We start from the raw sequence: 17,850 nt of genomic DNA on the forward strand, positions 1-17,850 counted from the left end.
CTTTAGTATGATGACTGCTAGTTTTATGATAAGTGAACCATCTTCTGGGGGTTTATGGCTGGATCTCCATATGTTGTACTACTTGCGGACGATATTCCGGATGCCGATGAGGCGGATGAATCACTTGAGGTCCCCTTGGTAGAGGAACAGGAGCAGGAGCTTTCTCCTTAACCAGAGGAGGGGAAGAAGTAACGCCCTCCTTTCTACGGGCAGCTTGAGCTTCTTCCACATTAATAAATTCAGTGGCACGTTCAATTAAGGATCAAAATTGGCAGGAGGGTTTCTCACTAAATCTTTAAAGAAATCATTATCATTTAAACCTTGAGAGAAAGCGCTTACTAAGATTTCAGTAGTAGCATTGGGTACATCGATAGCTACTTGATTGAATCTTTTGATGTAGGCTCTGATGGATTCTTTGGATGCTTATTTAATTGAGAATAGACTCCAAGGAGTCTTATGATACCTCTTGTTACTGGAGAAGTGGTGTAGAAAAACCTTCTTAAAATCCTTAAATTTTCGGATAGATTTTTCTGGCAGTCTTTTGAACCAGCGTTGAGCTGCTCCTCCGAGTGTCGTAAGGAACATTCGGCACTCTACTCCATCAGAAAATTACTGTAATAATGCCACATTCTCAAATTTTAATAGATGATCCTCTAGATCTGTAGTCCCAGTGTACTCGTCGATTTGCAAATTTTGATATCGCTTAGGGAGCGGATCATCCAGCACGCTTTGAGAGAATGGAGAAATGATTTTTTTCCGGCGAGCTATCACTGGTCATTATTTTAACTTTACATTTTTCTCTATCTGGTGCTTCGCCAGAAGATTCCTGAAATACTGGCCTTTGTCCCCCCTATTCCATGGGAGTACGAAGAAAGGCCCGTGGACGCCTTGTCGGAGAAACTGTAGCTGGAGGAAAATATGCATGTTCCTCCTCCTCTGGCTCTTTTCCCTTCCGGTGCTCAGTAGTTGAGATTGTTGGATTATGAGCTATTGGGAGAGTAGCTCCAGTATGAGCTTGAAGTTGTTGTTGTTGTTGCAAAGCTTTTTGTATATGAGAATTAATGAGGAAATCCAGATCCTCACGGCTAATGGTGAGTAGATTTGATTTTCCAGCCTCTTCCATCTTGTAGTCTCAGATTCAGGTGAATTTCCCACAGACGGCGCAAAATTTGATCCTGTCTGAGATGCTTGACAAAATGGAAAGCTGGGAAGGAAACCTACTTTCTGACGAAGAGTAATACCTACTTGAATACCGATCCGAGAAACCCAAAGCGGATCAGGGAGAATGAAATCACGAACTGCCCTCCTCATGTGAAGCTCTGATGAAGAGAGGGAGATCTTCCTGAAGAAAACCAAGATCAAAGGCTCCCAAGACTTCCTGCGCACAAGAGACCGACCAACACTATCGTCAGTGACCTAAGACCGGGGTGAGAATCCCTGGCTAGGTCCTCCGACGCTCAAGTCAGTGATCTCTCTCGATGTGGAAGAAGAAGAAGAAGATGAACAGTAGTTGAAAAACTAGAGTCTAGGTGTGAACCGTGATGTGCACGTACCTGGCCAACGGAGAGGATTTTCTTTTTTATACCACTTCATATAACCTCCGTAGTCATGAAGTGAACCCCGGTTTGTTAGAGTTTGTTATGAGATGACGTCCACTGTGTACTTGTGGCAAATGACCTTTTAAGGAATCTTTTTCGTTCCTCAAATGTACCTTCTTTGTCGTTTAATACCTGCAGAAGAGCCTAGAAGCATTCTTTTCGCCAATTTAGTTAACCTGCTATATAATCACATGCAATACATATTATCATAAGACCTTTATGCACATTCTCGAAATATTTACTCTAGTTCTATCTTGCGCGCTATACTGAAGTATATTTATCGTTCATACCTGCTTACTCTATTTCGGTCATATTATGAACAGTTCGATATGTACTGTGTGTTTATCCCAGCCAACATTGGTCTACTCCCCTCGAGGTATATCTCGACCGATATTGGTCTGTCTGCCTTAAAGTATATCTCAGCCGATATTGGTCTACCTCCCTTGAGGTATATCTCGACCAACTTTGGTCTACCTCCCTTGAGGCATATCTCGGCCGATATTGGCCTACTCCCCTCGAGGTATATCTCGACCGATATTGGTCTGTCTACCTTAAAGTATATCCCGACCGATATTGGTCTACCTCCCCTGAGGTATATCTCGACCGATTTGGTCTACCTCCCTTGAGGCATATCCCGACCGATATTGGCCTACCTCTTTTGAGGCATATCCCGATCGATATTGGCCTACCTCTCTTGAGGTATATCTCGGCCGATTTTGGTCTACCTCCCTTGAGGTATATCTCGACCGATTTTGGTCTACCTCCCTTGAGGCATATCCCGGCCGATATTGGCCTACCTGCTTTGAGGCATATCTCCGTCGATATTGGCCTACTTCCCTCGAAGTATATCTCGACCGATATTGTCCTATCTCCCTTGAGGCATATCCCGATCGATATTGGCCTACCTCTCTTGAGGTATATCTCGACCGATTTTGGTCTGCCTACCTTAGAGTATGTCCCGACCGATATTGGCAAATCTCCTTGGAGATATGTCTCGGCCGATATTGTACTGTCTTCTTGATTCTGCTATCTCTTTTCTCCTTTTCCCAGGGACCTACTAAACCTAACCCATATCAATCCCGTTAGTCAAAAATTATATGTGTCTTGTCATGTTGTATTTCTTGAGCATATTCCATTCTTTTCTATTCCGGCTAGTTCGCATAATATGTCAAAGTCAGATTTGCTTTGCATTGATCCTTTCAATACTGATACTGAGGAAGATTCACCCACAAATCCTACTGGTAGTTCAACTGAATCTGGTACTTTGGTTCCCGAGATATTTGCTCCACATGTTCCTCCTTCTACCACTACCCAATTATCTCCTGAGGTTGCGGATGATCCTTCTCTCCACCGTCGTCAATTCACTCATGTTCGTAAGTCTACTAAACTACCATATTTTGCTTACTCTTGTTATTCTCATTCCTTTGCTTTATTTGTTGCATCTATTCATTGTCTTTCTGAACCTAAATCCTATAGAGAAGCTATTTGTAACCCACTTTGGCAGAGTGCTATGGTTGAGGAACTAACTGCTTTGCATCAAAGTCATACATGGGATTTGGTTTCATTGCCACCAAGAAAACATACTATTGGTTCTCGTTGGGTGTATAAGATCAAAACTAAATCTGATGGATCTATCGAACGATACAAAGCTCGTCTTGTTGCTAAAGGTTATTCTCAGGAGTATGACATGAATTATGAAGAAACATTTGCTCCTATTACAAAAATGACAACTGTTCGTACTCTGATTGCTATTGCTTCTGTTTGTCGATGGAGAATATCTCAGATGGATGTTAAGAATGCATTTCTAAATGGTGATCTTCATGAAGAAGTTTATATTACACCTCCTCCTGGTATTTCACACAAACCTGGTGAAGTTTGCAGGCTTCGTAAATCGCTTTATGGTCTCAAACAAGCACCTCGTGCTTGGTTTGAGAAGTTCTCTACAGTGATTACTTTGTTTGGTTTTCATCCTAGTAACCATGATTCAACATTGTTTGTCAGATGTACGAGTGCAGGTCGTATTCTTTTATCATTATATGTTGATGACATGATTATTACTAGTGATGATTCTGATGGAATTGCTTCCTTGAAGTCTGAGTTGGCTCATTGTTTTGCTATGAAAGACTTGGGTATACTACTCTACTTTTTGGGCATTGAGGTTGCTTATTCCCCAAAAGGTTATCTTTTATCTCAGTCAAAGTATATATCTGATCTGTTTGTGCGTGCTCGTCTTACTGATAATAGAGTTGTTGATACTCCTATTGAGACTAATGCTCGATTTTCTCCATCTGATGGCTCACCTTTACCGGATCCTAGTTTGTACAGAACTATTGTTGGAAGCTTGGTTTATCTCACCATGACTCGTCCAGATATTATGTATGTTGTTCATATTGTTAGTCAATTTATCGCTGCACCAACTACAGTTCATTGGACTGCTGTTCTTCGCATTCTCAGGTATCTTCGGGGCACTCAATTTCAAAGCCTTTTATTTCCTTCTACTTCATCTCTTGAGCTGCGTTCATACTTTGATGCGGATTAGGTTGGTGATCCTACGGATTATAAATCTACCACTGGCTTCTGCATTTTTCTTGGTGATTCCCTCATTTCTTGGAAGAGTAAAAAGCAAGATGTTATTTCTAGATCTTCCACATAAGCTGAGTATTGTGCCATGGCCTCAACTACTTGTGAGATAGTTTGGTTGCGATGGTTGCTTGCGAATATGGGTGTCTCTCTTCATCAACCTACTCCGTTATATTGTGATAATCAGAGTGTCATTCAAATTACACGCAATTCAGTTTTTCATGAGCGGACGAAACATATTGAAATTGATTGTCACATTACTCGTCACCATCTTCATATTGACACTATCACATTGCCTTTTGTTCCTTCAAAGCTACAGATTGCTGATATGTTTACCAAGACACATTCCACTTCACGTTTTCATTTCTTATCTGACAAACTCTTAATGCTTCTAGCTGTAGCATCGTGAGTTTGAGGGAGGATGTTATATTATATATTTATTTGTTTGTTTATAGCTTTTAGGGTAATTTGGACCTTTTCCCTTTTTTATAGAGTTTAGGACTTTTTCCTTTTTTTTATATTGAGTTTAGGGTTTCTTAACTTAACTATATAAGACCATATACTGTGAATCAATTTTGAGATCTAATAATATGGTTAGTTTTTCCTTCTCTTAATTTCTACAATATCCAGGAGATCAGATCTGACTATTGGATCGATTACGCACATGAGGGGGGGGGGGGTGAATCACGTGGTTTTCAAAAACTCGTTCTTTTTTATTTTGAAATCACGAGTATGCGTAGCGGAAATTAAAAAGAAAACAATACAAGAAAACACGGGTTGTTTTACTTGGTTCGGAGCCTTCGGCGACTCCTACACCAAGACCCAGGTCTCGCGGACATATTGATGGGTAATCCACTAAAAACCTCTTCCGGCACATTCGGAAGAGAGAATCTAATACAACGAAATTTAGGACAAGTGCAACACCTTGTACTTGTCCTTTTGCAGTAATTAAATACACAAAATAAATGTTACTGACACTTAGATATCGATGTTGAAGTGCTCGTGTCGATGTCGGTCTGTTGGTTGTGATCGGAACTCCTCGAAGCAATTGTCAGGCACAGCAGCTTCGCAGCAAAGTCGTACTAGGAGCTCGGAGCATTCAGAACCTCAAAAGGATGCATAGTAGCTCTAATAGTCGTTGTTATAGAATGTCTCCTCAGGACAGCCTTATAAAAGGCATGGAAGGCGTCTTCCATAGCCATGGAAGGTGCCTCCAGTGAGGCAAGATCGATCCCGATCAGTTCGCTCGGTGCTTATCCACAACTTCGGCCAAAATTTAACCTACAGAAAGGGCCTTCTATAGCCATGGAAGGCGCCTTCTATGAATAGTACGAAGGCGCCTTCACTACTTGAAGGCGCCTTCGGACGCTGTTCATCTGAAGGTAATTTTCTTCTGTTTGTCCTGCAAAATAATATTAGTCCAAAATACCTTGTAAAACTAGTATTATGATAATTTAATAATAATGAAAAGTAGTAATTAGTTCCTGTCCTCCCAGGACCAGGAACTAGTAAAGGTTTCAGCATAGGGATCTCAAATGGACCTAAAATGGATCGACGCCTACTATCCCTTCAATCGAGACACATCCTCACTTGGTCACTCTCCTCCAGTGACTTATCTTAACTTACTAGTTTGCCAGACATCCAGTCAGTCCATCGGCATGTCTGGACTTCGTGCCAACTATCCGGTCAGCCCTTTGACCTATCTGGACTTCTTGCCAGATATCCGGTCAGCTCGTCAACCTATCTGGATTCGTGCTAGCTATCCGGTCAGCCCTTTGACCTAGCTAGACTTCTTACCAGATATCCGATCAACCCGTCGACCTATCTGGACTTCATACTAGCTACCTGGTCGACCTATTGACCTAGTTGGATTTCCTACACACCTAATCAAGTGGTTATATTACAACAAAACCTAACTTAACTTACTTGTTATTTATCAAAATCCGAGTTAGACCATTAGTGCAAAATCGAACCAACAATCTCTCTATTTTTGACGCAATGACAACCTGGGTTAAGTTAGGGAAAATAAATGCAAGCATAAACATGATATGGTTTAAGTTATTCAGTTTTTAATTTGTGATTTGTTTCAACTTAACCCCGTAACCCTCCCCCTTTGGCATTCATCAAAAACCATGAGTAGATAAAAAAAATTATTGGGGAAAGTAATAAATTTACACTAATTCTCAGGATTACTTTGAGGGAGGAAAAAAATGTATAAGCATAAAAACTTAAAAAAAATAAAATATGTTGAAAGATAATTTTAAAGCCACTTAGCCTTTCAAAATGATAAAGAAAAAAAAAGTTTTGAAAAGAATATGTTCAAGACTGTTTCAAAGTGTTTTGTAAAACAGATTTTAAAAACATTTTAAAGACATTTTTCAAAACGAATTTAAAACACTATTTAGTATTTTCACAAGAATAAGAAAGTTGAAAATAATTTTAAAATCTACTAACTTTAAAAACTTTAAGATTTGCTAAGTTTTCCCAAAAAAAAAACTTTAAACGTTTAAAAACAAAAAGTTAAATACTGAGTTATGTAAAAAGTGTTTTAAAGTTTTTTTTTAAAAAAATATTGAAAATACTTTTAAAATAATTTTTCAGGATATGTAATAATTTTTAAAAATGGATTTAAAATGGGATGTTTTTAAAATTTTATTGACTTATTTGTCCTCCCCCTGAACCTGAGATTACTTTAACATAATCTAATCATCTATAAATTGTCCTTAACTGTCTAACCATTAGTTACTAACTAACTATCAGAAGATAACAGTTTTAATTTGGGTAGTCAGGTTAAGTCTTTTTACCCAGTTAGTGTTGGACTAACCTAGATTACTTAACTCAATCACTATAAATTTGGTATTTAACACCCAAACTTATGTTGATACACTGATATAAGCATCTTAAGTCCAGACAAACTGTCTATGTATCTCACCCCTTTTCTAAGTTTGATAATCACAAACAAGGTAACCCTAATGGTGAGATGCTCAAGTCCTAAATCTATAGGAGCATGTTTTCTATGGGTTCAATCTAGACTAAGGCTAAAATTGATTTTGAAACTTCTAAAAATAAGGAAATTTTGAGAAAAATTGATAAGGAATTTTTCCCTAGAATTTGAAAATTTTTAAAAATAATATTGAAAATATTGGTCATAGTCTATTACACATATTCCTAACTGACGTCGGAAGTTGCTAAATTCACTTTCAGGGAGGGGTTTGGTGAATATATTAGCTAAGTTTGACTTAAACTCAATGTAATTGTGTTCAATGTCACCTTTAGTGACATGATCCCTGATAAAGTGATGTCTAATTTCAATGTGTTTGGTTCTTGAATGATGCACAAGTTTTTTTGTTAAATTAATTGAGCTAACATTGTCAATTAGTACTTTTATTTTTGTAAAGTTTAAATTAAAATCTTTTAGAGTGTGCATCATCCATAACAATTGTGCAATGCATTCTCCTATTGCTATATATTTTGCCTCAGTAGTAGATAAGACAACATAATGTTACTTTCTACTAAACCAACTAACAAGTGATGGGTCAAACAACTGACATCCGCCACTTGTACTTTTACGGTCTAGTTTACAGCCAACATAGTCTGAGTCCGAATAACCTATAAGTTCAAAATTGGTTGTTTTAGGATACCAAATTCCTACATTTGAAGTTCCTTTTAGATATCTAAAAATTCTTTTTACGTTAGTTAAGTGAGATTCTTTAGCACATGTTTGGTATCTGGCACACATACAAACTGCAAATAAAATGGTAGGTCGACTTGCAGTCAAGTATAGAAGGCTACCTATGACACTTCTATAGTATTTTATGTCAACTGGTTTTCCATTTGGGTCATTATCTAAGATTGTGTTAGTTGCCATTGGAGTTTTTATTTCCTTGGTGTTTTCTATTCCAAATTTTTTAAGTAAGTCCGTAATATATTTTTGTTGGTAGATATAATTTCCTTCATTAGTTTGTTTAATTTGTAGACCTAAAGTAAGTTAGTTTACTTACTAAGTTCATTTTAAATTATTGTTTCATTAAGGTTATGAATTCTTGTAAGAATTCTGAATTAGTTGAACCAAAGATTATATCGTCTACATATACTTGGGCTATAAATATATCTTGTTTGATTGACTTTACAAATAAGGTTGGGTCAATTTATCCTTAACTGAACCCTTTGGAAATTAGGTAGGAGGTCAATCATTCATACCAGGCTCTAGGCGCTTATATAAGGTCATACAAGGCCTTTTTAAGCTTAAAGGCATAGATAGGATGATCTAGACTCTAAAATTCAGGTGGTTGACCTACATACACTTCTTCTTTTATTAGCCCATTTAAAAAGGTGGATTTAACATCCATTTGATAAAGTTTAAATCCTTAATGGGCTGCATAGCTAAGTAGCATTCTAATAGATTCAAGTCTAGCTACTGGGACATAGGTTTCATCATAGTCAAGTCTCTCGACTTGACTAAACCCTTTAGCCACTAGTCTAGCCTTATTTCAATAATTTTCCCATTTTCACTTAGTTTATTTCTGAAAAACTCATTTTGTTTCTATTACTTTTTTATTGTTAAGTGGTGGTACTAAGTCCCAGACTTCGTTTCTTTCAAATTGGGCTAGTTCTTCCTGCATGGCTATGATCCAGTCTGGCTCAAGTAAGGATTCTTCTATCATTTTGGGTTCAATTTTTTAGATCAAGAATATTTGACTTAAATTTCTAAAGGATGACCTAGTCCTAACTCTTAGGTCTGGGTCACCAATTATTTGGTCAATTGGATGATTTGGATTTACTCTCATGATTCTAGTAGGTTTATTCAGTTGAAGTTGATCTTCTTCTTCATGACTTAGGTTTTCACTGGTTCCCCCTTGACTAGTGGTACCTCGAACAAATACGATTGTTTGATTTTGAGTTTGTTCTAGGTTTTGGTTGGACTCTTCAAATTTTACATTTGAGATTTCTTCAATTCTTAGTGTAACTTTGTTATATACTCTATAACCTCTACTGTTTAGCGAGTAGCCTAAAAAGATTTCATTTTCTATTTTTGAGGTAAATTTTCCTTAGTATTCTCTTGTATTTAGTATATAGACTTTAAAGTATTTAATATTGGGTTGTAAAGTATTTAATATTGGGTTATTTATTATAATAGAGTTCAAATGATGTTTTATTATGATTTTTGTTTATAATGGTCCTGTTTTGTACATAGCGGGTTGTGCTAACAGCTTCTGCCCAAAAGTATTTTGGCAGGTTATACTCATTTAACATTATCCTAGAGGCTTCAAGTGGAGTTCTGTTCTTTTTTTCCACTATTCCATTTTATCGGGGTGCCTTAGGGCAAGAATATTAGTGATGATAACCATTTTCAAGACAGAATTGATTAAATTTATGATTTCTAAATTTGCCTCCGTTGTCACTTCTGATTATTTTAATTTTTTTTTGACTTTTTTCATTTTCAATTTGTTTGCAAAAATTACTAAAGATTTCAAATGTTTCATCCTTATTTTTAAGAATTTTACCTAGGTAAATCTAGAGTAGTCATCTATTATTAATAGGCAATATAGACTTCCATTTATTGATTTGATCCCATGGGAGTCAAATAGGTCTAAGTGCAGTAGTTCTAGTATTGAATTTGTTTGAAGTTGATTAGTTGATTTGTGAGTATACTTTGTTTATTTTCCCTGTTGACAGACATTACAAATTGTTGAGTCTAAGTTAGGTAATTTTGGTAAGCCTCTAACTAATCCATTTAATTTAATTAGATTTCTAAAGTTTGTGTGTGGCATTCTTCTATGACATAACAAAGTTTGTTCCTTTTGTGTTAAATAACACTTAAGTGAGGAAGTGGTTAGGTTAATTGCATAGATATTGTAATTTTTAAACCCTTTTAGACTTATAGAAGGGCTATCTAAGTGCTTAATTAGGCATTCAGAGGATAGGAACCTAACCTTACATCCAGAATCACACAATTGACTAATGCTAAGAAGGTTGTATTTGAGATTTTCAACAAGTAATACTTTCTTAACAATAAAATTAGTTTTAAATTCAATATTACCTACCCTAATTACCTTGAGTTTGCCGTTATTTTCAAAGACAACTGTTCTTAAGCTTTTGTATGTTAATTGAGTGAACTTGGTGTGATCCCCTGTTATGTGTTTGGAGCAACCACTGTCCAATATCCACTTGTTTTCCTACAATAGGTAGGAGTTAATATCAATTTAGATTTGAGCTTACTTTTAATTTTAATTTTTAATTTAAAGTTTTAGTTTTAATTTTAAGTTTAGGTTTTATTTTTAATTTTAAGTTTAATTTTAATTTTAAATTTTTAGTTTCTAAGTCATCTCACCCGATCTATATTTTCAATCAGGGAATCCTATGATTTTGTGAGATGAATTAAGTTCAATTTCAGGCTTGTGTTTAACTTTGTATTAGATTCTAGTTTAGCTTTGGGCTCAACAAATAGGCATTCTTTGGATAAGCTTCTCGGCTATGGTGAGTCACTTGGATATCATTAGAGTAACCATGCCTTTGAGGTTTTCCAAATAGGCCTATTCACTGAGCTTAGTACAAAACCTTGGTCTAACTGATTAGGATCTGTAAGGGGTAGCTTCAGTTAGTTCCACTAAGCCAAATGCACTGGTCGAAGCCATATCTTCCTAGACATGCATAAACATAGTTTCTCTAACCTACTATCATCCAAAACTTCACAAGTACCTTTGTTAAGTTAAATTGTTGTCCCTATCTTAGCTAGTCCTAAATACCCTGTGAGTAAGTTATTATTTTGGAGGTACCAACTAATTTGGAGCCCCCTCTTGAATTATTAAACATTTTGAGTTTAAATTTTTTGGCTTTTGTTGATTACTTTTATAGTTATAGTATACTTGATTATAAATTTTGTTTATATTGTATTTATTTGAGTTAGGTTTAAATAATTTATGGTTTTTCTTTTCTTTCATTTTTGAAGATTTAATTTTAGAGTTTAAGGGAGATGATTTATTTTGATTTATATAATAAATTTTATCTTTAGGTATGTAATATTGATTGAGTCATACTTACGTGGTTAGACACGCTTTTGGAACCCAAGCTTTACTTTAATTTTTATTTTGGTTATCTAAAGATATAAAGGATTTGTTGGTTGAGCTGGGCTTATATCCGAGTTCGGACTTATTGTACATAGCTCTTTGTGATCTAAGTATCATGTCAAGATACTTGGATCTAGTTGTGAAATTTTCAAGTAATTCCTTTAGTTTAACTATTTCATTTTTCAATCTGAAATTATCCTCCTCAAGTTTTGCAACTTGAGTTGAGATTTCTGTTTGAATTGGTTTAGTTGTTGAGTTCAATTTTAATTGTTCATTAAGTTTATCATTTTCTTTTGTTAGTTTATTTATTTGATTTTCATAAGTAGTTAATTTCCTATTTAAGCATGTAATAATTTTAAAGAACTTTTTATTTAAATTAAAATATTCCTCATCGGAACCTTCGGAAACTAGTGCGTATTCGTGGCTCGATTCAGGTTCGGACCCGTCTTCTGATTCACTCTTCGATTTTGGACCGTGCACCATCAGTGCGAGGTAGTTGGAGTGCTTCGGTTCTCTGCCGTTTGATTCATTTCCAGACGATTCGTCCCACGTCGTCTTGAGAGTCTTCTTTCTTTTCAAATTTGGGCAGTCGGTCTTGTAGTGCCCCTTCTTGTTGCATCCGAAGCAGATCACGTTCTTGTTGTTAGAGTTGGAGGTGGAGTTGATCTTCTGCAAGTCCTTGCTGGTGAAGTTCTTCTTTCTCTTGGTGAATATTTTTCTTACCAAGTTCACCAGGTGCTCTTCATCATCTGAGTCTGGGTCAGACTCATCTTCCGATTCAGATTTGGATTTGGATTTGTCTTTTGATGATCCTGCAATAAGAGCAAGACCTTTTTCGGATTTGGCGTTAGTCTATTTTTGCAGTTCTAGTTCATAGAATAATTCATCTAGTTTTAATTTTGACAAGTTCCTTGAAATCTTATAGGCATCCACGCTGTGTTAATCATGAGCTCATGTCCTACTATATCATCCTGATGGAAAATTAGTAGACCTTAGACATCTACCTGCATGCACTTACAAGAACCAATTAACAGTGTTCATGAGACTCATTAATAAAGCCAACATATGCTGGAGCTCCAAGTACTAGGCTGCATCTCTATCACTGGAAGAATACTTTTGGTTGGTGTGGATTTTGGATAGTGTAACTTTCTTTTGGTTGGTGTGGCATAGAATTAACTGGTGTGACATATCCTGCTTTTATTTCAATGCATTTATTTTGTCTTAATCTTCAATTTTATTAGGATGATCTTTCAGATGTTGGTGATCAATTTAACTTTCAATTGATCAAGCAAAGTGAAAAAACAGGTAACTGCAAGAATACATAGAAAACTTACCAGAAAATTTAGTCTATTCTTGGTGTTATTGGTTGTGCAGGATGCCTGAAAGTACTGACGAAAAGACAGGAAAATGGATCACTAAAAGCTGGACAATCATTGAGAAATTTTTATGGTTCAGTGAAGGATGATGTTAAACCCGTCTCAAAGAAATCCAATGTGACAATTAGTCACCCTATTTTAAGCAGATCTTCCAAAGAGCTTGTGGATTTGGTAACAAATGTAAAGGTATGAATTCTGTCAAATTAATGTTTAATTAATCATCACCATGATCCCTGATTCTGTAAACTCATTCTTACTTAATTTTATATCAACAAAAGGGTCTAATGACTATCCATCTTCCGCAGAAGAAGAATGATAGCTTTACTGAAAACAGATATCATAAACTCGCTGAAGATTTTGGTTTTGATGAGAAGTGGTTTCCCCTAATTGAATATTTGAACACTTTTGGGTTAAAAGAATCTGACTTTATTTGCATCTACGAGAGACATGCCATGCCTTCAGATAAATTTGTCTTCTGCTCAAGAAAGATTGGAGTTCTTGATGAGTGTTGGTGTGAAACATAGAGATGTCAGAAGGATACTCATCAAACAGCCTCAAATTTTGGAGTACACTGTTGAAAACAATCTTAAGTCACATGTTGCATTCTTGGTCAATATAGGGGTTCCTCATTCTCGCGTGGGGCAGATTATTACTTCAGCCCTATCTTTGTTCTCTTATAGTATTGAGAATTCCTTAAAGTCAACAGTCAGGTATTTAATTGAAGAGGTTGGAATCAAGACAACTGATATTGGCAAAGTGGTGCAGTTAAGTCCCCAGATTCTTGTCCAACGGATTGATAGCACGTGGACGTTGATCTTCAATTTCTTGTCAGAAGAATTAGGAGCACCTTCAGATAGCATAGTCAAGATGGTCACCAAAGACCCACAACTTCTTCCCTAGAATAAACTTTCTAAGGAGCATTGGCATGTGTAATTCTGATATATTGAAAGTGTTGACAAGCCTTACGCAGGTTAAAAAGAACAGTTTAGTTTGTGTTTTGTGGACTGTCTTATGTTGCCTTTATTCACTTATCTATCTTGCTTTTCAGGTATTATCTTTGTCATTAGAAGGGAACCTGAAACCCAAATATTTATATCTAGTTAATGAACTCCGGAATGAAGTCAAATCCTTGACAAAATATCCCATGTACTTGAGCTTGTCTCTGAACCAGAGGATTCGGCCTCGCCACAGATTCTTAGTTTCTTTGAAAAAGGCTCCAAAAGGTCCATTTCCTTTGAGTTCATTGGTCCCTACAGATGAATGCTTTTGTCAACAGTGGGCTGGAACTAGCTTGGAGAAGTATTTGGCATTTAGACAGAGTTTATAAATGACCTGCTTTTGTATTTAGCTCGGAGAAGTTGTATGCTAAATTGCGAACTTAAAGTATAGAATGCAGAATAAGAGAATCTGACAAATGGACAATGCCTTTTCCAACAATAGAAGAGCCTTTTCCAATAATAGAAGAGAATTCCATCTACTATTCCCCGAGATATCTTATCACAATGCAGAATAGGTGTAAAATAGAAATGGATTACTGTCATATGATCTTATGCACTAGCATCAAATATCAAGAGTTTGTTTTTGTATACTAACAACAGGACCTTGATGAGCAAAATTGCTTGTTACAATGTTGGAATTGTTTATATTTTGCTGATTTAATAGTTTACACAATTGTCGAACTGATCCTTGTTTAGAAACAATCCTGAATTGGTTGATTAACTCCTACAGTTGTTTGGATTGACTCTTTCAATTATTTTGCATCTGCAGGTTTTTCTATAGAGATCCCAACACCTTTCTCGAGTATGACCAAGTTTCTGGCAGTGAGAATGCAAATTGGGTTTTTGATCTCCCATAGATCGGCTAACATTTCTATTTTCAACAAATCCATTGTCGTTGTCTATAGATCTTTCATTTATAGGACATTCAGGAGAGCCCTTTTTAACAAGTATGATTCGGTGCATACTTGTTTCATGTTGCACTTGCCAATTAGAGGGCGAGGTCTTTGGCGAAGAATTCGTCCACAAACCTCATGTTTGCAATACATTATAATATTCAGTGATACCATATCAAATATCCTTGAGTTTATTCTTTATCTCGAAGACTTGTGTTCGAGATTTGAATAATTCTTCTTTACAACATCCCAAATATCCTTGAGTTTATTCTTTATCTCGAAGACTATTCGAGATTTGAATAATTCTTCTTTACAACATCCCAAATTGCTTTGGCTGTTTGTAGGAATAAACAAGTACAATTGATATGCGACACCGTTGAGTTGAACCATGCCATGACAAGAGAGTTATTGAGTTCTCAATTTGGATAAATTGGGTCCTCTATATAAATAAGTATAATTGATATGTGACACCATTGAGTTGAACCAAGCCATGACAATAGAGTTATTGAGTTCTCAACTTGGATAAATTGGGTCCTCTATCCTTGCACTCTAAATCTCACCAATGATGTAATCAAGAATTCCTCCCTCCTCTTAAACATTGAAGAAAGTTTTTGCCATCCAATTTATGATTTACAGTGATAATACTTCTCCAAAGGATATGTGATCACGGATGTATTGATTGATTTAGATGTGCTAGATGAAGACCAATCCTTATCGATGCTAGTCTCCGAGCTCATTATTCTAAGAGAAATGAAGACAAAGTAAAAACAAAGAGGGGTATTTTTTTATGGCTCCAATATCATGAAATTGATTAAAAAAATATTCATATATTTTATTCAAATAATTTAACACATATCGATGCTGTTTGAAATTGGGAGAGATGACATATTAGGCAGATGACTCTAATATTGATAGGTAGAAGACTCTGAACTGGTGAAAAGATGACACCTAACACTCCTTCCTCTACACACTGCAAAGAAAACAAGTGGAAACGTCAGAGCGCGAGAACTAGGGAGGGGGTCTCTATAGGTACTCCGACGGTTAAGTCAGTACTGTAGCCAAGCAAAAAGTGAAGAAAAAGATGAATAGTAGAAGTGTCTGCGTGCCTAACTGAACGTGTGCATAGTAAAGCGTAAGTAGATCATGTCAAAACATACCTAGCCAATGGGGATGACCTCTCTTTATATATCGCCCCTCATAATCTCTGCAATAATGAGACGATAGAAAATATCTGATGTCAGAATATGTAGGGTGATAGAAGATGTACAGTCATCCTCCGAGTAAGCTTCCGTTACATGTATATAAACAGTCTTTTATAACCTCAATAAATGAGGCAGCTAAGAATGTGTCAGGTAATAGAAGGTATAGAATCACCCTCATAGGAAGGTTTCATTGCATCTACATGTTAGAGTATCGGAATATTCCCTGGTGGATAGCTATTATTCTCTGACAGGTACTTATTGTGATTCCCTAACAAAGTTGTCCTATAGAGGCAATCTGACCGACCTTATATCTGATCGGCTGTATAATAGGAGACTCGCACATGATCCTGTATCCAACTGGCTTTATAGTGGGAAACTAGCACATGATAAGTAGGAAACTAAGGCTCGTAGGTCCGATCGGCTCTTTTCTCAGTCGATCATATACTGAGAGTTGCCTTGACGCTGAGAGATGGAGAGTTAAGCCTTGTAAGTCCGACTAACGTTGGGGGTCGACCGGGTTTATTATGTATATCATGGCATTAAGGAGTGGAGCGGTAAGTCCCCTAAGTCTGACTGGCTCTGGGGCTGACCTACTGTATGCTGAGAGACTTGTGCTTAAAGAATATATGTAAGGAAATATGTTGCTAAACGCGCATAGCGGAAAAACATATTTCCTCCAGAAGATCCATGCGGAGGGAAAGAGAAATTTCTACATATACTAAGTTTTCTAACATAGCATGAGAGATTATACCTTTGGTGCGTGCTCACGGACTCTCGACAGCTCGGATCACAGCACGATATCACGTTCGCGCCTCTACGGTATCCACACGAACAAGCGTTCGTTTGTCTCACAAACTCACAAGATGGAGAAAGGTTGTGTTAGCAACCTATGATATAGATTTTGGCCAAGAGAGGAGAGGAGCAAATGAGAATGAAGATCTACCCAAAATGAAGATAAAATTGCTTAAGTATTTTCATCCAATGAAAATGCTTAATTAGCATTAATGTCCTTAATGAGTATTTACACTCCATTAAGGATCACACTTGTAACTCTTCATTTCAAATGAGTGTAACTCCTCATTTCAATTTCGAAAATTGAATGAGATAAATAATCATTGAATTTCAAAATTCAATGATTATCTCCATTAATCCTCACTTGAATCTAACTCAAGTCTCCTCACTTGAGTCTAACTCAAGTCTAATTCACTTGAGTCTAACTCAAGTCTAATTCAATCGAGTCTTACTCAATTAATTCTCATGCAATTCAAATTCAATGAATCACTATTTCATTAATTCGAATTGACTCCTTGAGTCTAGTTTGAATTGGACTTAATCCAACAATTAGATCCAATTGAGTTTAACTCAATAAGTCCAATTCGGATTAGACTTAATCAAATGATTCATCATATGAACCCATCTCCAAATCTACTTGTTCTTTGTGTGTGACCCAATAGGTTCTCGTAACATTGACAATGCACCCAAATCAACATTTAGATATATAAGCAATGAGTGACATCTAGCAAGACATCATTGCTACCCAAGTGACGAGAAGGTCAAGATCCGACCTAACCTGTCCGTAGCTATTATCTTGTATGACTTGGTCCCTCTATCCTTGATATCTAGGTTGATCAATGAGGTATAGACCGTGTCATCCTCTTATCAACCTTTGTATTTCTTGATCTCTAAGTAGACACACTCAATCAAATAAGTTAAATATCTCATATTGACTCATTTGCACATGGTCGTGCTTTCTTGCGTCCTACTAATCAAGGGGCTCACATATATCGCTTCTGTCATATGGAAGGGATAGATCCCATCTACATCACTCACATCCCTCTGCATAATTCATTGCATACCTAGTGATCGACTTTATTGTCCACCTTGTTACAGGTGACGTTAGCCGATACCAAAGTACACAACTCCTTATGTAGGGAACCATAGTGACTTTAGGTCCAAGGACTATTCATACCAATAGTCACATAAGAATGTTTATGACACTCATATAACGATCCATGAAACATTCTCATGGCGGGTCATTCAGTATATATTCTCTAATATATACCCATGTGTTAACTTGATATCCCATATCCATGACTTGTGAGATTAAGTCATCGGTTGACCTACATGCTAATCTCA

At 36.5% G+C, this 17,850-nt stretch overlaps 1 pseudogene; it reads left to right on the top strand.

The window, feature by feature from the left end:
* Window positions 1–54: 54 nt before the first annotated feature.
* Window positions 55–13,948, top strand: LOC122026476 (annotated as a pseudogene).
* Window positions 13,949–17,850: the final 3,902 nt, after the last annotated feature.

This window comes from Zingiber officinale, chromosome 10A (assembly GCF_018446385.1).
Source record: "Zingiber officinale cultivar Zhangliang chromosome 10A, Zo_v1.1, whole genome shotgun sequence".
Classification (NCBI taxonomy): domain Eukaryota; kingdom Viridiplantae; phylum Streptophyta; class Magnoliopsida; order Zingiberales; family Zingiberaceae; genus Zingiber; species Zingiber officinale.